Source organism: Protopterus annectens, chromosome 14.part0 (genome assembly GCF_019279795.1).
Source record: "Protopterus annectens isolate FY-2018-M chromosome 14.part0, PAN1.0, whole genome shotgun sequence".
Classification (NCBI taxonomy): Eukaryota; Metazoa; Chordata; order Ceratodontiformes; family Protopteridae; genus Protopterus; species Protopterus annectens.
In genome coordinates this window covers 1,130,343,985-1,130,366,585 of record NC_056748.1, presented here as the reverse complement: position 1 = coordinate 1,130,366,585, position 22,601 = coordinate 1,130,343,985, and positions in this window count along the sequence as shown.

Genomic DNA, 22,601 nt, shown 5'->3' with positions numbered 1-22,601 from the left:
ACACTGAGCCCTCAATCAGCATTTCTCAACTTATAAGCATGTAAGCTACCTGTCCTGCCACCACAGTGCAGGCTACAAACCTTCCTAATGTAAAACAACTTGTCTGAAGCCCAAGTGCTTAATCCAAAAGACTTAGAATGATAGCTACACTTTAATCAAGTTACTACCAAGCAGTAATAAATACAATTGAATACTTTAAAGAATGCCTGGATTACTGCTCAAGTTATACAAACAAAGCTAGATTCAGTAGGTCTGAATCTAGTCTATGCTACAGCAAACAAGGTGTACCAATTTCAGTAAGAAACAGTTCAGATATGCATGCACTATAAGCCTTTAACCAGAAATTCCCAGCTCAGAAGGGCAGAGTCCAGCCTCTCCTTCTACAAGAGTGTAGACCACGAACCCTCTTAATGTAAAATTACTGGCCTGAAGCCCAAGTGCTTAAACCAGAATTAATACACTTTTAGAATAACAGACACTGAGCCCTCAATCAGCAGTTCCCAACTTAGAAGGATGTAAGCTACCTGTTCTGCCACTACAGTGCAGACCACAAACCTTCTTAATGTAAAACAACTGGTCTGAAGCCCAAGTGCTTAAACTAAAAGGCTTAGAATGAGTTACACCAAGCAGTAATAAATACAATTGAGTACTTTTAAGATGACGCAAAAGCAAAATAAAGTAGGAAGAAACACAAATACAGTAAAAGCAGATACATTTTTTTTAAGTGGAAAGAGAAAGGAGTAGCAGAAACTAAGCTGATTGGCCTTCTCAAATGTTCTCCCTGTACTGGGTAGAATGAGGTAATGACACTAGACTGGGAGGAGGGTCCTAGATCAAATTTACACTAGGGGTGGGCAACTGCAAAGCCACCGACTATAAAAACACTATACCAACAGGGAGAGAGGGTGGGAAACAAACTGCAGAAATGTTTCTCACAGCTGAAAAGCAGCAGTGAGCCTTTAAATGAAAGTTTTAAACAACTAAAGGAACCTCTAGAAAAAAGAGTTTAACTGCAACAAGTTATCAGAAACAAACAACCCAACAGATGCTTAATAAAAGTGGACAACCTCACACACAATGAAACTAGCTAGAAAAATACACAGTACACAAAGTGCTATAAATAACAAAGAAATAAAGAACAAAATAAACAAAAAACAGGATACTTAATGTTATATATTATAGCTCCGAGGTTCCTCAGTGTCCTTCCTTCGATAAGCTCAGTGTGAAATGGCAGAACACTCACAACTGAACTTCTTAGGTAACAGAAAGTTGAAACCTGAGACAGCTTTTAAGAAAGAAATCTCAAAAGAACCAATGAGGTGCTTAGTCTAAGCTATAGTCCAGGTGACCTCAGTCAGCCAATGACCTCAAACAATTCTCTCTCACTGAAATGCCTGATGGCTTTGGCTAAACCAAGATGTCCCTGATATTCTAAGCTACATAGTAACATGGTCACCATTGGTCAACAGCATAACCTCTGGCTTCAGGCATACCTTTCTCCATAGTCTCAGCTACAGAGTAGCATGGTCATCAGCATAACCACTGGCTTTATTCATACCTTTTGCCATAGTCTAAGCTACCACCATTGGTCAACAGCATAACCTCTGGCTTTAGTCATACCTTTCTCCATAGTCTCAGCTACACAGTAGCATGGTCACCATTGGTCAACAGCATAACCTCTGGCTTTATTCATACCATTATCTATAGTTTAAACTACACAGTAGCATGGTCACCAGCATAACCTCTATCTTTGTTCATACCTTTTTCCATAGTCTCAGCTACACAGTAGCATGGTCACCATTGGTCACCAGCATAACCTCTAGATTTATTCATACCTTTCACCATAGCCTATCCTACACAGTAGCATGGTCACCATTGGTCACCAGCATAACTTCTGGATCTATTCATGCCTTTCGCCATAGCCTAAGCTACACAGTAGCATGATCACCATTGGTCATCAGCATAACCTCTGGCTTTAGTCATACCTTTCTCGATAATCTCAGCTACACAGTAGCATGGTCACCATTGGTCACCAGAATAAACTCTGGCTTTATTCATACCTCTCTCCATAGTCTAAGCTACATAGTAGCATGGTTATCATTGGTCAACAGCATAACCTCTGTCTTTAGTCATACCTTTCTCCATAGTGTCAGCTACACAGTAGCATGGTCACCATTGGTCACCAGCATAACCTCTGGATTTATTCATACATTTCTCCATAGTCTAAGCTACACAGTAGCATGGTCACCATTGGTCAACAGCATAACCTCTGGTTTTATTCATACCATTCTCTATAGTTTAAACTACACAGTAGCATGGTCACCATTGGTCAACAGCATAACCTCTGGCATTAGTCATACCTTTCTCCATAGTCTAAGCTACACAGTAGCATGGTCACCATTGGTCAACAGCATAACCTCTGGCTTCATTCATACCTTTCTCTATAGTCTAAGCTACACAGTAGCATGGTCACCATTGATCACCAGCATAACCTCTGGATTTATTCATACCTTTCTCCATAGCCTAAGCTACACAGTAGCATGGTCACCATTGGTCACCAGCATAACCTCCATCTTTATTCATACCTTTCTCCACAATCTAAGCTACACAGTAGCATGGTCACCATTGATCACCAGCATAATCTCTGGCTTTATTTGTACCTTTCTCCATAGTCTAAGCTACACAGTAGCATGGTCACCATTAGTCAACAGCATAACCTCTGTCTTTATTCGTACCTTTCTCCATAGCCTAAGCTACACAGTAGCATGGTCACCATTGGTCAACACAGCATTTGTGGATGTTAAGGCGGCCATAATTAACTCTCTGTGTTATTTATGACTACCTACAGAATTTTATTTTATTTTTCCTTGTATAACCTGGGCTGGTAAGCTGAACCCCACCCTCCCAGGGTCCAAAACCTCAAAAAAATGTACAGTTTTCCTTTAGCTTGAAGCTCAAAATCCCACAGCTGGTTCCTAATAGGTGCATTTATCTATGTTTCATCCGTTATTTTCTTCTAGGTACAATTCCATATGTTGACAATAATACTTACAAAATGTATACTAGTTTTACAACTTCCATGAATGTATATATAACTTCCTCTTGAAACATGCTTCCCTTTTCATTCCTTATTTTTCAATACTTACCTTTAAAAAAATACAAGTACTTGAACACAACAGATTTGAGCAGTATGTTTCAAAATGCATAGTTTTCTCCAGATTTGCTGAAGAGAAGACTAAGGCAATATGTTTTTTCCTGGAAACACTGTGCTTGCTTTTTCCTCAGTAATGAATTATCATGTGAGTTCTATTTTTTAATTAAGGACAAACTGTTAATTGCAAAATAATCACAAACTACTGGTTGCAGTTGTACAGTTACTCCTACGATATGTTTTTTTTATGCATTATGCCTATTATTAAGCGTGACAGCGCTTATCATTTATTGGCATGTGTTTAATGGAAAGCAGACATCAAAGTGACAGTAGCACTTCCTGATTGACATATTTCCATTTGCTGGCAAAGTGCCTAATCTCTGACCTGGGAAATAATCATTGCAAAATGTTTTTCTTCCCACTTCAGATATTACATTCTTTCTCATCTGTTGACTTGGCGTGTAGAATAATCAATAGCTTACTGCCAGATTGCACGATCGTACTGCAGCAAGGCACATTATAATAACAATTATTTACAGTAAAATAATCAAGTCCTTCTCTTCAACAGCAGCTTGATACATTTCTAAGTTGCCTTAATTCTCTGTACTTAATATTTGAAAAAAGGACTGGTACAGCTGGAAAAGAAATATAGCTAACATCACAAGGACCAACATAATGCATAGCTGAGTGAGACGCAGAATAGCTGTAACTCTAAAAATGGATTAGGCATCCAAAAACAGAGCTGAAGGCATTTTAAATTAAATGATAGTTATATTAGGCTGCATTCCTCACTTTAAAAGTAAGAATTTTTAACTGATATAGAGTTGGTACAGCTGCAGGAAAAAATAGCATGCACACAAGGCAAAACATGAAATAAATGTGCATGAGTTACAAAAAATCAAGTTAAGTGTCAGATAAGGCTACTGATTTCATATTCATCTGAAGATATGAAATAGAATGATTACAAAACAACAATCAAAGTGTTAAATTGATGTTCTTTTGATTAAAAAGACAAAGCGGCTCACATTTTATTCTCTAACAGCCTTCTGTGAAGTTGTATAAATACTTCATTCTTCATAATGACAGGAAATTTTATGCTCACATTAGTGTTAATTTTGCCTTGGGCAAGTAAGGCAGACATTATCATACAAAATGACCTGCTGTGAAGATGAGTCAGGATACAGAGCAACTCTGTGAGGCAATTTTCATCGACATGTATTTCTGAACGTTTGAAGCTTTAACACTAGCAGGCAGATGGATCTGAATATCACAAATGATGCAAGAGAATCATCAGAACTAAAAATGGCAATGCAATATACCTACTCTGAAAAGTTTGTGGATCTGTGCTATGCATAACATAACCATCTAGGCAGCTAGTTTATACCAAGTAGCCAGGGCAAAATCTTTCTCTCTCTATATATATGTTTAAACCACTGATTATTGTGTGTTTAGACAGAATTAAACCAGGTTTCTCCAAAACCTTTCATCAGTGTATCCGAATCATGTTACATTTCCATCTGGACATGGTACACCCCTTAACTGCTCTCCTGCCCACTGTCCATTATTTATGCACGTGCCACTGAAATAGATTCTTTGAAGAATGCTAGTCCTTGGGAGATCCAAAATGGCTGCCATACTATAAGCAGTGTTCTCACAGAGCTCTGTCACTCACCTATAATTCATCAGCTAACTTTAAAGATTGAAAGCTTTTACACGATGAAATAAGACTATGGAGATATCAAGAATTCTTATCTAAGCTGGTTACTAACCTTTCAGTGGAAAAGGAAGCCTCTGCTGGGAAGGATTGTATCTGATTTATCTGACTCTTCGGTGCTGGTCCGGGTACATGTGCTCTAGGCCTCGGAGGCCTACTACTCCTGTGAAGAAAGAGGGCACTGATTTTTATACAGAACCATGTCAAAAGAACTAGACCAAATGGACACTCAAACTACCAAAGCAAAATATTCAACTGTTGCATCCCCAGAAAAAGAGATGACCACGAAGAGGCCCAGGACAGCTAAACAGCAAGAATCTTCCAAAACAACACCAATAACTTTGAAAGAGAAATCTGACTTAAATTACATGGAGGAACTTAAGACCAGCTTTTGACAGACTCACTCCGAGACCAGTATATGTAAAGATATTAAATTACCAGCATGTATTCAAGCTAATAAGTGCAGCAAAATCAAAAAAATTCATAGAATGGAAGGGCAACAAAATCTACATATCTCCGGATTTACCAATCTCAATCAAACAGGAAAGACAAAAACTGGCCCCTTTCTGTGCTTATCTGATCAAAAAGCAGATAAGATTTCAAATGAGGTATCCTAACACCCTCATTTTTACTCACCAGGGAGCCCAGTTATCAGCACAGAACTACAACGAAGCAGTCGTTGTTTTCAAAAAAGCATTTAAGGAATGTCCGGAAAATCCTGTACAGAAGTTGTAACTTTGCCCTCAGAAGTGCGAGTATCTGTGGCACAAATGCATCTAACTGCCTTATTTCCGTCTGTCAAAAAATAGAGCTACAAAACTCCAAGAAAAAGTCAGCAAGAACAAACCACAAGGTGAGATTCGGTATCCAAAGGCACTCTAGGACAACCAGATGTTACTTGAGTAATAAAAACTTTTATTAATGTTAGCACAAGCTTTCGGTAGATACTGAGACCCATCTTCCTCAGGTGTTAAAGCACAGTAATCTTAACAACAATCTTGTTTAATTACAAAATTACCTTGTGGATTGTTTTTCTTTTTTTTGTTCACCTTGGGTTTCATAGCCCTCAGGAATGGACTCTGTCTGTTCTTTCCATTTTTTTTTTCCGTAGGTGCGTTGCCATATTCCACTGAGCCATATATGGCTCTTTGACCTTAAGATCTCCCTGTCAACTTCGCGCTCTTAAAGGCGCATAGCACATCAGCGATGTTATGGCTTTGGGTTTCGTCAATCCACGGAAGATACAGACTCCGTTTGCACGCAAGCGGATCTATTTAGCTATGGTTCTGACACATTGAAATTAAGCTGATGACAAGTCTCCTGAGCTATTTTTCAACAAGCTGATGCTGTAAGTGTGCATTCTATGAAGGTGAGTGCAGATTTCCTTCAGCAAGCACTCCATATGCACCTTTCCCCCAGTTCTTTAAACCGGAGCTCTGCGAGTGTGCAGCAAGGACGTGCCTTCACTAGTCGAGCTGCAGGATCTTACCAGATATATTTTTTTTTTTACTCCCAAGCGACACTCTACAACTACAAACATGAAGGTCCTTTTATACTTTCTTTTTCTAGTTAGTCATAACCAACTAGATATGCAGTCTTCTGAGCGATTGCAGATGCTTGGGTGTGTTACTGGTTTAGTGTGCAGAGAACTCATCTGTCACAAGCACTCTGCTATAATCCTGGATTAAAAAAGGCAAAACTTTATAGGCTAATGTGAGAGTAATTGTATACAAGCAGAGAATGTGTAAAGAGTTTGTAAAGTAAGGTGTTATTGCTCTCCACTGTTAACATATATGTCATTCTAGTTGTTTCTTCTCTTACACCTTGAGAAACGACCCCATGCTAGCTACTGCAACAAATGACTGTATGTCAAACATGTAAGATCTGGGTTTGTACCTGGATTGCTGATTGTAAAAATCTGAAACAGACCAGTAATCTAACTAAGGGGTTCTTTTGCTGACAAGATAATGGAAATCAGATCTCTTAAGTTACAGAGGTTTATCTAGAGAATTTGGGCTAGGCATGGTACATGCTTTCTAGATCAAAGAGAGCACTGGAGGGTCTCACCAGCGCTGTTCTTGTCCACGTGAATAGCATGATTTAATATAATAATTATAATGTTCAGAGGTCTTAAAAACGCTTTGGGAATAATTTACAAGCGCTACATGGGTCTAATTACCTAGCTCTAAACTATAATTGAATGCGTGATTACCCTACAAAGTACCTTGATGCGACTAACCACCAGGGTCAGCTGATACCCTCCTCACTGCAGAGTTTTATTAACTGCTCTTATAAGTACTCGGGGTTGTAGGTTTGATTGTTGTTTCTGCTTGACAAAGCGAAGGTTACGGTTCTGATAGGGACTAATGTTATAATATGCACTTCTCTTTTTCTTCAGTGATAATGGAATCCTGCTGTATGGCTGTTTATTACATAATCAATATACAAGACCTAGGATTACGTATGAGCCTACTGTTAGCAAAGACTTTCAGGTATTTCAGGGTATTCACTCAATGGTGCCTGTAACTTGTTAGTTGCTTACTTATTGTTGTTTATGGCTCGTTTCATGAGTAAATAAGCGAAAAAGGTGATGACTAACTTCAAGACACCGAATATGAACTTAGCCTCTTAGCCAGTGCAGGATATCCTGGGTAATAGAAACAGAGGTTACTAGTGTTATGAAGAATCGGGAATCGGCGGATCAGGTACCGAGGGGTATCTCCTTTTGAGTTGGCCGCCATGGCCCACCTCTCTTAGGGTGGGAACTCTATTTCTGTGTACTTGTAATAATCATTGACCGCATTCTCAACACCACTTACAATGTGTTTTTTTTTTTTTTTTTGAAGTAAAGGAAAACCCTACCTAAGTTTTTTGTGAGGTTTTACTTCACCTTACTGATAATTGATTCTATTCTAGACAAATGTTTGTTACCTAGGTTTGATATTGATGAAAGTTTTAGATTAATGTATAAGACTATTTAATCTAAGTGTTACTATGTAAATATTAGTCTGTTGGATGTTCATATATACATGTTATTACCATTTCTTTTGACAGAGCTCTGTGTTTGTTATTGCACTGCTTGGTTTAGCTATGCATTTTGGATCATGGTGTGTTAGGCAGGACTTTCTGGGAACAAGGTTTTTCACTTATTGGATGCATCATTTTAATTTCCCAGACCCTTCCGGGCTTAGGGGTTGGTGGGTAGGCACCGGGATCAAGCGGGAAGGATATATACTACTTGCCCTAAGTTTACAATTCAGTCTTACATCATTACTTAACGTTGTCCATACTCCCCATTTCATCTCGGATTTTTTGAATCTACTTGGCTTGTTTAGAAAATGTGGAACTTAGAATCTTGGAACATTAAGGGGTTACAATCACCTAAGAAAAAAAAACTGCTCATGCACCTAATTCTGAAATCAACCGCCAATATCACTTTCCTTCAGGAGACACACCTTCTCAATCAACAATGGAACCCTGAAAAATTGAGACCTTGGATCAAAGAGATTATATCCTCAGAAGGTACTACGAATAGAGCTGGGGTAGCCATTATTATTAAAAATAGTTTTGGTCCTATTATTGTAAAGGAGGGCTCAGATAATGAGGGTAGATGGTGCTATTTTACCACAAACCACCCCTTATTAGATAAACCTATTCTTCTTTTGAATATTTATGCCCCCTGCACTTCTCAACAGATTTTCCTTATGAAATTATTTAACTTTCTCTCCTTATTCCCTAATCATTACTATATTGTGGGGGGCGACTGGAACTCTGTACAGGATCCCAAAACAGATAGAACGAATCAAAGGGCTTGCTGTAACACCTTAACTCATAAAGATATAAGCGAACTGAAAGAAGAGTTTAATCTATTTGACTCAAACATTTTTCTAGACCCTGCACAGAAAAGGGGAAACTACACCTTTTTTTCTAACTGTGCCAAAAGCTGGTCCAGGATAGACTTTTTTCTTATTTCCAAAGTATTTTACACTATGAATATTTCCTTTGCTCAATCTCCTAGATCTTTATCTGACCATTCCAAGATTTCCATGGGTATCCACCGACGAAATAGAGACTTAACAGATCACATTGACATTTGCTGGCGGCTTAACCCCAACCTACTGGAGAAAGAGGAGATTACCTCTCAAATTGACGAGTACCTGGACCACTTTCTTGACTCCAGGAAATCCTTCCAATCTCCTTTAGACTGTGAATGGGCCGCGGTTAAATCAACGATCAGGGGCCTCTTGTTAAATAAAGCATCATACTATAAAAAACTTCGGAACAAAAAAGAAAGGGACCTCACCATTCAACTTAATAAAGTAGAATTGGAGTTGCAAGGGAAACACACTCCTTTATTGGAAGAAAGTATGCTTCAACTTCAAAAAGATTTAATGTCCCTACACGCGGAGAACTTGAGCTTTCATGAAATCAAGTCAATGGCCTTATATGCAGACGTAATACATTCTCCCTCCAGATTCTTGGCCAGGGCGATCAACCTCACCAAATCCTCTACTTTTATTTCTGAAATCCACTACCAGGGAAAGGAATTCCGGCAACCTAACAAGATTATTGATACTTCTGAAAGTATTTTCAAACAAACCTACGGGCCTACAGATAACTGTGTTAACGAATCAGAATTACAATCCTTTCTCAAGAATCTTAATTTCCCCAAACTAACTGATAATCAGCAGGAGCTTCTAGAAAAGGAAATAACTACACAAGAAATCCTCGCAGCTATTAACAATCTGAAGCCTAACAAATCCCCTGGACCAGACGGATTTACAGCTGAATTTTATCAAACATTTAACACAAAAGTTTCCAAAATATTGAACTTATTGTTTAGTCATATTATCACCAACGGCTTTAAAGATATCTATTTAAACGTCTCCAGAACGATTTTCATTCTTAAACATAATGCAGACCCTAAAATCCCGGGGAACTATAGACCCATATCGCTAATAAATCTGGACATGAAAATTCTGGCCATGGTTCCAGCTAACAGGCTGAAAGTTGTTATTTCCCATATCATCTCCTCGGAGCAATCTGGCTTTATACCGGGTAGACAAACTAACGATCAAACTTTGTTACTGGAAGCCATGATTCACCATTCTAATATGGCCAAACACCCCATGTACGCCCTAGCGGTGGATGCATCCAAGGCATTTGACCGCCTGAGTACGAACTTCTTATTTGCCGTTCTACCCTTTTTTAACATTCCAATCTCATTCGTAGACAAAATAAAAACCTTGTACTCAACTGTGTACACTACTATTCATATAAATAAACACTCTTCCAATAGAATAAACATGGTCAATGGGGTCAGACAGGGCTGCCCCTCATCTCCTCTCTTATTTAATTTATATATGGAACCTTTTTTTATGCTCATCAAACAAGCCACCCTCTTCCATCCACCTAATATTTATAACTTAAAGATTCCCCTATCGGCTTATGCGGATGACCTTAATATATACTTCACACTTCCTAACTCGGATCCAAAAAAGATTTTAGCTGCAATTCATACTTTTTCCAACTTAGCGAACTACAAACTTAATAATGAAAAATCATTAATATTCCCCTTAAACATACACGCTAGACTACCTAATATAACTTTAAATTCAGAGATCAAATCGAAAGATCAGCTTCATTATTTAGGTATCCACTTCTCACAAGGTAACCACAAGCACTTTCAGGACAATGTGGTTAGGTACTGGTCAAGGATTCAAAATGATATCAATAGATGGTCTATGCTTAAGATCCCTTTCCTAGCCAGAACCACAGTGGTTAAGATGAACATTCTTCCGAGACTTCTATATTTGTTCCATGCAACCACAAATATATTACATAACAATTTCTTTAAAAAAAATTATATCTTCTATCTCTAAGTTCGTGTGGGCCCCCAAATCGGTCAGGATTAGCTATGCAAAACTCATCTATCCTAAAGAACAGGGCGGCCTAGGTTTACCCGATTTTAAAACTTACTATGAGATAATTAACACCAGTAGAGTTTTAAAGATAGTGTTTTATCACAAAGACAAAAATTCGTGGGCCCTGTCATGGGTGATTCTGGGCAATAACTACATTAAATCACTAAAATTTAGTCCTATCGCGCTCCCTTTTCTGGACGAAGCAAATATAGGCAGACTGAAACTTGCTAAAGGCCTATTATATAGCATAAAATCTCTTCAGGCCCTGTTTCATTCTTTGAAGTTACTCCATTCCTTTATAACTTTACAGCCAATTCACCTCAACCCCAACCTTAAACTAAGTGGTCGCATGTTAAACCTGGGGCAATATCCTCTCCTTTTGAATACTTCTATCTCTGACTTCTTCCCCTATAGAAATCAGACAATTTCTAACCTAAGAATCAGTTTGAACTTACCCAAGAAGTACTTGTCTATTCTAAGACAGGTTAGGGAGATGATTAGTAAGTACATGGACCACCCCTTGGTCTCAGACGAAGATATTTCATCATGTAAAGCTTTAAAGAAACTCCTGCTCAGTAATAAAGGGATGACATCAAACTCATACAAGGCTATCATGGCTATCAGGTTCCAGAGCGAGGTCAATGTCTCAAAACTCTGGTTTAATATTAATCCAGGCATAACGCAAAACTTAATAGCTCAGGCTATAAAACGAAGCTCTAAGGCTATTCCTCTCAATAAGTTGAAATATACTCAGCTAATGATCTTGAATAATGCGTATTTTACACCTGAAGTTCTCAGTAAGCGATATCCTAATTTATCCCCAGGTTACCGTTATTGCCCCAACCAAATTGCGGATATTATCCATTTGTTCTGGAGTTGCAAATGTTCATATAAGCTGTGGTGTGCCCTGAGAGTGATACTTGAGAAAATTGGCTATGAAAAATCTACCCTTTCATGGGAATTTACCATTCTACACATCCCACCATCGGGCTTATCTGAAAGGAAATGTAAGATTTTGATCCCTATTTTTATGTTAATTAAATATTACATTTCCCTAAATTGGAGAAGCAGACATGCCCTATCGTGGGAAGGCTTCAAACACATAGCTATTAAACTGCTCAGGGCTCACAAATATCTGTTCCATAATATTAAACCCAAGTCAGTTACTAAAGAATGGTGGAGTATTATGTCTGAATATATACTCAAATGACAAATGATGACGAATTATATTTGTATTTAACTGAATTTCTCTTATTATTTTCTTTCAAAATGTGAGTTATGGATAGAATAAGTCATCGGGCATTGTAGTTTGTGTATATAGTTTTGAATTTATTGTATGAGTCTTGTTTTTTTCTGTTGCTATCTGTATTTTATTTGATGTTCAGTATTGGATGTATTTGTTGAAAAAATTTCAATAAAGAGAATTGTACAAAAAAAGAGAATGCTAGTCCTTGGTTCAAAACTCTGCTTCTCCTTTTGACAATGGTGAGCTGAAAAATTATTGCTGCTCTGCCTTATTCCCAGAGCTGATGTCTCACCGGTGAACAAATCAAACCTGCATTTAAGTGAGGCAAAATCAGGGCTCTATGCCATTCTGTTTAAATTGGGATGGAGAAAACAAACAGAGTCCATAGTCTGTGCTCTGCAACATGCACAAGGTTATGTACGCTGAAGCATTGCAGGATACTTCATAAACTCAGTGACACTGCATTACAGGCAGATTTACTTATTTTATATTGGATATAATAAGGAATTAATCCTTTTTCACTTTGCAAAATTCCAGGTGTATGTATGTATGTATATGTGTGTACATGTATATGTATATATATATATATATATATATATATATATATATATATATATGTATACACACACACACACACACATATATATATATATATATATATATATATATATATACACATATATACACACACACACACACACACACACACACACACACACACACACACACAGAGACATATATATATATATATATATATATATATATATATATATATATATATATATATTTATTTATTTATTTTATTTATTTTACATTTGTTGACCGGGCTAATCTAACTGGATATATGTCCATTTTCAGTAGAGGCCCGGGGAGAAAAGCTCCAAGCATCAGCAGTGACAAAGAATACAATATATAGTAATAGTCAAGTGAATTACAGTACATTGGCAACATTGGTCAGAACAAAATTGTACAGAGTCATTTAGTAGGTTTAAGCTAAGATCAAATACAGAGAGAAAAACATAATTTTTTTTCAGTACTATGAAGGAAATTATTAATTACAGATGGGCGACATAGAACAGTAGAGTAGAGAGGTATAGAGAGAGCAAGAAGGGGAATGAGATATCAGTCAGGGTTAGAGCAGGGACAAAGCCAGTGAGTTTTAAGATATTCTTTAAGATGTTTTTTAAATAGAAAAGTGGAAGCAAGGGTGGAAAGTTCAGTAGGAAGCTGGTTCCAGTTTTTACCTACTGTGTTGGAGAAACGTGAGTCCCCAGCTTTGTTTTTTGATTTAATAGTGGAAACTAGGAGCTTATTAGCTGAGCATAGTGTTTCAAGATTTTTGTAGGGTGTAATCAGATTAGTGAGGATAGGGGTATTATTAGGGTGGTAAAGGATCTTTTGGGTGATAAGTTGTTGACAAAGTAGTTGGTTCTGCAGTTCTAGCCATCCCAGTTGTTTGAGGTTGAGACAGTGGGGAGTTCTAAAGGGGGTGCCAGTGGCAAATCTGGCTAAGTTATTGTAAGTGGTGGAAAGTTTCGGGAAGTTGTTTTTAGATAGATTGGTATATATTGCAGAAGCATAGAACAGGGTAGAGATAATGTGGATCTGGGCAATAGTCATTCTGGTTGAAGGGGTAAGGAAGGGTTTGATTCTATAAAGGGTGTCTAGTTTTTTGTTGATGGACTTTATTGTAGAATTAATGTGGTCATCATAGCTAAGGTTGTTATCAATTGTTACTCCCAGTAGATGGGTTGTAGTGTCTGGGGATATGTTAGTTGCATTATTAGAGGTTATTGTTAAGTGCAGTTGAGGTGACTTATGAGTAGGAGCAAAGAGCAATAATTTTGTTTTTTTGGGGTTCAGGAGGAGGCAGTGTTGCATGAACCAATTTTCAACACTGTTAAATACTGTTTGGGTGAGGGACAGGCGAGAGGTTATGGACTTGGCTGAACAAATTAAGGTAGAGTCATCTGCATATTGTATACAGGTGGCTTGAGGAATTTTGGTATGTAGATCATTAATAAACAATGAAAAGAGTAGGAGTCCTAAGATAGAGCCTTGGGGTACTCCAATGTTCACAGGGAGAGATGTAGAAAGATTATTATCCCAAAGCACTGCTTGCTGTCTGTTTTCCAGATAGGATTTAAACCATTGTAATGCTTGTGGATCAAGTGATTGGGCTTTTACTATGTCTGTAAGCATGTTATGGTTCACCATATCAAAGGCTTTTGAAAGGTCAATAAATAGTGCAGAGGAAAAAGTGTTATTGTTACGATTTTTGTTTATGGTGTCAGAAAAGGATAGCAGGGCAGTTGTGCTATGGAATGGCCTAAAGCCATGTTGGCAGTTGGCAAGTAGATTATTTTGGAGAAGGTGATCAAGTAGTTGTCTGTGAATGCATTTTTCCATTATCTTAGCTATTGGAGAGAGTAAGGCGATAGGCCGAAAGTTGGAGAGCTCAGTAGATGACCCACCTTTATGTAGAGGGATGATGTGGGATACTTTCCATATGGAAGGGATTTTACTTTCTAAAATAGTTCTATTTATAAGGATGGAGATGGGATAGGCAATGGCTTTTGCTGCAATTTGTAGGAATTCAGCTGGAAGACAGTCAGCAGAAGGGGTGCATGGTTTTAGTTTTTGAAGGCGGTTGCAAATGAGGCATGTAGGTACAGGTTGTATTTGAAAGGTTGGAGATGGAGTCTTAGCGGTATTTAATGGGGAAGTGGTAATAGGTGGTAAAGTATTGGCTAGGGTTCGAATGGCTTCAGTAAAGTAGTTATTAAAGGCATCAGGAATCTTGTTAGAGTTATTATGGTTGAATCCTGAAGGGGCAGGAGTTTTAGAGTGCTCTGGCTGAAGAAGTTTGTTTATGCCTGACCAGAATATTTGTGGTTTTTGTTGATGAGTTTGTTGGAGGTGACGGTAATAGTCTTTTTTGTCTCTAAGAATATCTTTCTTGGTGGCATTTCTTAATTGTTTAAAGTAAAGGTGACCTGATGGACATTTGGAGACTCTCCATTTGGCCCAAATTTTATTTCTGATGAGGATATTTGCCTAGTTCTTTTTGTGAGCCAGGGGGCAATTTTGGTTCTTATTTGGGAAGAGCGATAGGGGGCATGGTAATCTAGGATTTGAAGGAATTTAGTGTTAAAGTAGGTCACTGCTTCATCAAGTTGAAGATGAGACATTGGTGACCAGTCACATGCTTTCAGTTCATTTAGGAAACTCTTTGGATTGAAAAAAATTTTGGAACGGGAGGTTTTAAAATTATTAGTAGTTGGGCTATGGATTCTTTGTTTAATAATGTAGGTTAGCATGTGGTCACTGATATCGTCAGGAAGGGTTCCTGGTTTATAAGTATCAAGATGGCTTTTGATAAGAATCCAGTCTAGGGTGGTTTCCTTACTGCTTGGTTTATGGATTGTAGTAGGAGTGGTTATAATTTGTGAGAATCCGTAAAGATTTATGTGATTGGTAGGATTCAGGGAACTACAGGTAGCCCAGTCTATATTACAGTCACCTAATACAATGGTTTCCTGAGGTAGGTGGGTAGAGAGGTAACTAAGTTTTCAAGAGTATTGATATTATTTCCAGGGGGGAGATATGTGCAAATTAGATAGATAGATAGATAGATAGATAGATAGATAGATAGATAGATAGATAGATAGATTTAGAGTTGTTGATTTGAAGTTTGGCAGTAAGGGTTTCTGAATTGGTATCCGATGGCAGGAGCACATTGAAGGGTGAAACTTGGAGTTCAGATTTGTACAAAATGGCTACACCTCCACCCTTTTTGGTTTTACAGTCACATCTAAGGATATTATATCCAGGAGGGATAATCTCCTGGTCCAGAGTTGAGGGCTTTAGCCATGTCTCTGTAATACAGAGAATACCGAATGAGTGCACATCTAAGAGTGCATGTAGGTGGGTAATTTTATTGTTTATGCTACGGATGTTAAGGTGAGCTATCAGGAGGGAGTTTGATGGTCTAGGTAAGGTAGTGATAGCAGGAGATGTTAGGTTGTGTAGGTTATTGGGATTATCAGTATTGCAGCCAGGGTTTGGATGAGTATCACCATCTAATAGGTGGTGTTGTTGAGGATATTGTACAAACTTAAGGATTTTGTAGTAATTGTTTGAGGTTTTGTTGATGAGGAAGTAAGTAACATGGGTAGCTCTATGATATTTTGGTAATATATAGATAGAGGTGGAAGTTATGTTACTGTGGTTGAGGGAGTTAATGCAAGAAATTGGTAGAGTTTGCTGGTAGGGGTGGTGTTCAGGAAGAGAACAAATGTTCAAAGAAGGTTAGTGTGTATGGTATTGTAAGAGAAGCAAGAGTTGTAGTTAAGAGTAGTATGTTTGTGAATATAGTCTTGTTTGTTGGGGCCATTAGGATATGTAGATAAGCGGTTAGAGTGTATTGAGGGAAAGAGTGTAGCAAGTAAAACTAAAGGTGGCATAAAGGAGAGAGTGCTATAAGAGGTTGAGTAGGGAAGAAGTGTCCAATTAAGTAAAATAAAGGTGGTTGTAAGAGAGATGCTGTAAAATATAATCAGTACAGGATGTGGTGTGGAGAGGTGAGGGAGTAGACCAAGAAAGGTAATTAGCTTAATAAAGGAGTTGTAGAGGTTAGGGGTAGGGCTGTTAAGTAGAGGAGGTAAGCGAAAGGATGAAAATGGGAGGGGGTGTGGCTACAGAAGTATATGGCTAGGACCACTGGAGGTGGGTGGGAATTGGGGGTAGGATAGGGGAGTGGAGTGACATACATACACACACACACACACACACACACACATATATATATATATATATACACACACACACACACACACACACACACACACACACACACACACACACACATATATATATATATATATATATATATATATATATATATAGTTCACATTTGTTAACCGTGTTAGTCCAAATGAGTTTAAAACCAAAACCATTTTCAGTGGAGACCTGAGGGGAAAAGCCCCAGCAAACATAAGTAAAGATAAAGTGACAATATACAAATATTAATAACAATTGCAACACAAAATAATTGTAAAAAGAAAAGGTTATTAGCTATTTGCATTGCATTGATAGTAAGCAAACCGTTTTCAGTGTAGACCCAAGGGAAAGAGCCAGAGCAAACATAAGCAAAGGTAAACATACAGGATAAAAACTATTAAAAGCAACAATGCAAATATGAAATTAATTATAAAGAGAAAAACAAAAGAAAAAATTGTGAACATTAAGGGTTGCACTGATAGCAGTGATCAAAATGTACTACATATAAGAGTAAAAACAAAAAAATAATCATTGTTCAAAAGAAGGACAATGTATAGACATTGATAGGAAGTGGGGGGAAAGATAAATAGCGTGGAGAATGGGAGGGGTGAAAAAGGAGGGGGCTATAGTAGTAGAGCTGAGGGTTTAGGAGGTTAGTTTAAGCAGAAGTTACTAACAGAGAAAGAAAGGAGATGCAACAGGTTATACAGTAGGGCAGACTAAGACTACATGTAGTCAAGGCAATGGCATCATTTCAAGTTTAGTAGGTGGGATTTAAGCTCCTTTTTATAGGAGCTTAAACATACATATACACACACATATATCTATAGATGATTGGGGACTGAATATCGATGAATTCCCTTTTGATCAGCATCTTTTTTGGAGACAAAATTGAGTCAAATTTACAGATGGCCAACAAGTGTGTGATGTAGCACAATTCTTGGCATAGGGAAATATACTCTTTCTCCCATTTTTTCGGCACATGCGTAGTGGTGTATTGACGTTTGTGGTCGTTCTTGTGAAAGTCAGCATTTGGGTCACTCATCCTTTTCCAGGAGACCCATAAACTTGCGATCGCGTGCACACACACATTTATATATTTATATGTATGTATATATATATATATATATATATATATATATATATATATATATATATATATATATATATATATTTATTGGTGACTGCATGAAATGATTTGGCGAAGTTTTACGCCAGATGCCCTTCCTGACGCAACCCTCTCCATTTGTCCGGGCTTGGGACCGGCACAAAGAAATGCACTGGCTTGTGCATCCCCAGTGTAGTGAGAGTAGGGAACAGGTAGAGGAGACCCTGGAGAGATGGAGATATGCTCTAGTCAGAAGAGGAATGAAGGTCAGCAGGACAAAGACAGAATATATGTGTGTGAATGAGAAGGAGGATGGAAGAATGGTGAGGATGCAAGGAGTAGAGGTGGCGAAGGTGGATGAGTTTAAATACTTGGGGTCAATAGTTCAGAGTAATGGTGAGTGTGGAGGAGAGGTGAAGAAGAGAGTACAGGCAGGATGGAGTGGGTGGAGAAGAGTGTCAGGAGTGATTTGTGACAGACAAGTACCTGTAAGATTGAAAGGGAAGGTCTACAAGAGGATAGTGAGACCAGCTATGTTATATGGGTTGGAGACAGTGGCATTGACAAAAAGGCAGGAGTTTGAGCTGGATGTGGCAGAGTTAAAGATGTTAAGATTTGCACTGGGTGTGACGAGGGTGGACAGGATTAGGAATAAGTATATTAGAGGGTCAGCCCAGGTTGGAAGGTTTGGAGACAAAGCCAGAGAGGCAAGATTACATTGGTTTGGACATGTGCTGAGGAGGGATGCTGAGTATATTGGGAAAAAGATGCTAAGGATGAAGCTACCAGGTAACAGGAAAAGAGGAAGGCCTAAGATAGGTTTATGAATGTGGTGAGAGAGGACATGGAGGTGGTTTTTGTGACAGAGCAAGATGCAGAGGACAGGAAGAAATGGAAACAGATGATCCACTGTGGTGACACCTAATGGGAACAGCCAAAAGAAGATGATGTGTATATATATATATATATATATATATATATATATATATATATATATATATATATATACGTGCAGTAGGTCAAGCACCCTAGTTATGTGTTTAAAGACTGAATAAAGTAATTATCTGCTCTTAAAATACATACTGCCCACAACCAGACCTGTTTCCAATGTAGTTTGCTCAGATAAAACAGGATTTGTGTAATATATGTTTAAGGGTCCCTATCAGAAGAATGAAAGCTCACAAGCATGACTGTCACAAGACCCAGCCGGGAACATTTACAATCCATAAGGTCAAAGAGCATAATCCTTAACTGTGTGACACTGCAGTACAGTGAGAATTGGGGTTTTCCTCCTTTCCCCACTAGTGTGATCTCAGAGTTTGCATAACTAGTTAGCGGTGTGGGGGGTTGGGGTGGCACAGTGGTGCAGCAGATATTGTTGTCACCTCACACCAAGAGGTTCCCCTGTTTGATTCTTGACTGGGGTGCCTTCTGTGCAGAATCTGCCTTCGAGTGGGTTTCCTCCCACATTCCAAAGACATGCAGTAGGTGGATTGAAGACACTAATACATTGATGAGCTGGAAGACTTCCCTCTAACACAGAAAGGTCTGGGGAACTTGGAAACTTACAAAACAGTCCTAGATACAGCAAATCTGTATCTGGACTACTCTAGTAACAGGAAAGGCAGGAAATAAGCAGAGAACTTTTTTTTTTTTTTGCAGCAAAAACAGTTAAAACAGTAATACAAATACTTTAAATGCAGTGCAGGCTAGCACACTTGTGTGAATAGCAATATTAAGGCAAATACAGTTAAATGAAAAAAACGACTTAAATCAAGTGCAGAAAGCAGTATAATCAGAAAACAATCAAAATGGAGGCACTTAGTCTCTCTTTCTCCTTTCTGTTGCTCTTGTAGTCAGCAGGATGCCAAAACAGGATCCTCGGAACTTAAACAAGCACAAACCTGCGCTTTTAAACCAGAAAGTTGAAAGGGATAGAAAAACTGCCCAAACGACCAATGAACTACAATTTCAGAGCCAGAAACCACTTCTTGTGTTGCTAGGCTACCTAGTGACTACTACTCCCACTGATAAGCTGAAAGGCTTCATTCTAACACAAAAAAGTCTGGGGGGCTCAGAAACTTACAAAACAGTCCTGGATACAGCTAATCTGTATCAGGACTACTCTAGTAACAGTAAATGTGGGAAACAAGCTTAGAACTTTTTTTCCCTTTTCCCCAGACCTTTCAACTTTCTGGTTTAAAAGTGGTAAACTATTGCCAGAATGTCTGCTCTTCAATTTTTTGCTTAGATCTTGCTAGTTCTCTTCTCTCTCACACTTTAATTGCTTATTCACCTAGCACTTCATCAGGCTTTTTGTAGCAATTATTGTAGCACACATAAGTGCTATAAGCACTAGACGTCCTATAAGGAAACCGCTCCAGTACTTAGTAATGATGACCATCCCTCCTGGCATGCCTAATGGTCAGTTCCCTGTGCTTTCTCATATTAACCTGGTGAACTTGGGCAGTCTGAGGCAGTGTAGCAACTGCCTCATGTACACAGACGACCCTTTCCTCTTACCTCCCAACACTCAGACTTGTGACAGATGCACTTAAATCTACAAATTGGAAGCCATGCACTCTCCAGCCAAGACCGGAATATCTGGTCAAAAGGAGAATGTCAACACCTGCACCATACCACATGGAACACATAGACCACCAGAACAACCACCATCACAGCTCTCACATAAAAACACAAACCACACACCCACCTTTGTGGAGGCTCTCAATAGAAATTTAACCAAACAGCAGAAACCTCCAAGGCAGAAATGCACTTGACCACCACAACAGAGCACAAACCACAAGATAGCTCACCTACACAGTGTGCCTCTCAACCTAAGCCCATAAGGCAAAACAGCTTGCCCAATACAATAATCATAGGTGACTCAATAGTGAGGCACCCTGATGTCCCACTCACTAGGTTGAATAAGGATAAGGTAACAGTCAGCTATCAGTTGTCACAATCTGACACGTAGCACATGGACTCAGGTCACTCCACAACAGCTACAAGTATGACTCTGTCATTGTCCATGTGGGTGTGAATGACTTGAGATGCACTTCTCTGGACTACATGAAAAAAGACATGGTGGAACTCTTGGATTATGTGGCCCAGGCAGGTATGACTCTACCACTGAGCAGCATCCTACCATTGCCCAGAATGATACCACAGTGCAAACAGAAAATGATTGACTTCAAATATTGGCTAAGTTTCTGGTGTCATTCTAATGGGATCCAGTATCTCTCTACTTCAGATGACATGCTTGACAGACCTTGATGCTATGGCGGAGATGGCCTTCATCTATCACCCCTGGCTAAGGCTCTTGCCACCTCTATTGTGACTTTTTAGGTGGTGTTCCAAAGACCAAATTACCACCATAACAGCTATAAATAAATGCAATCTGAGGGTCATGCTGCTCAATGCTAGAAGTCTAAATCTCAAGATGCACTCACTTGATGCACTCCTCAAAATGGAGAACATTGACATTTGTGCTGTAATGGAGACCTGTTTTAAAGCAACAGAAAGCACCCCTGTGTTAGTAGGCTATAACCCATTCCACACTTTTCGGTTCCAGAACATGGACTGAAGCTCCAAAGGTGGTGGTGTCTCCATATTCATAAAGGATATGCATACCTCCAGACTAGTAGCCCAGCCTAACACATCTAAGATACTCCAGGTACAACTAACATTGGGTGAGACAACGATTCAGATCATAGCCTGCTATAGGTCCCCAACCATGTCCCAAGACTCTCACTCCACATTCCTAAGCACCCTGGAAACTATTAAGATTCTCAACTCAACACTCTCATACTAGGTGACTTCAACTATCCCTCCATCAACTGGGAAAACTACTTATGCACCAATGCACTGGCCCAACGCTTCCTGGAATTCATCAATTCCAGTGCCCTGGACCAGATCATTCTTACCCTCACTCGAGGAAGCAACATCCTTGACCTGGTTATTACCAACATGGCAGCCGTTGCTCTCCACCAATAGTCAATTCCTCCCTGGTTAGATCCGACCACAAACTAATCACCATGGAAATCCACATCTCACCCCCCCGCAAAGGTATCTACTATGAAAAACATCTCCAAAGCTGACTTTGGACTCCTAAAAACAGAAGTGGCTTACTTCACGGTGCCGATACCAATGGAGAATAGATGCATGACTGCTAAATCATACACCAGTGCACTGTACGAACATGTATATAAATGCATGGAACTAGCCATACCCAACAGATTCAAGACGCTCTCCTCCAAAAAAGGAAGCCAATCTGGTGGTCCCCTGCCATTAATAAACTCTACAACAGAAAGAAGAAACTGTTTCAGAAAAAGGTGGTCCCAAGACTGGAAAAATTCCTTTATTAGCCTGAACAAAAAGTTGAGATTCCCTCATCAAAACCTCCAAAGCAGCTATGAAGGCAAACTCACAGCAGACACTAAAAACAATCACAAAGCCTTTTATAATTATATCAAGAATCTCCATATTAATACCCACATTTACTCTGAGTTACTGCACAATGGTACCTCCGATACTGAGCCATCAGATACTGCCAACATACTGGCTGACAGATTTCAGTGCCAACTTTACCCCTCTCTCCTCCCTAAAGAACCAATCTCAATATGAGAAGAATGTCAAGTGCCCAGCATTACTGCAGCACAGGTTAAAGCTACATT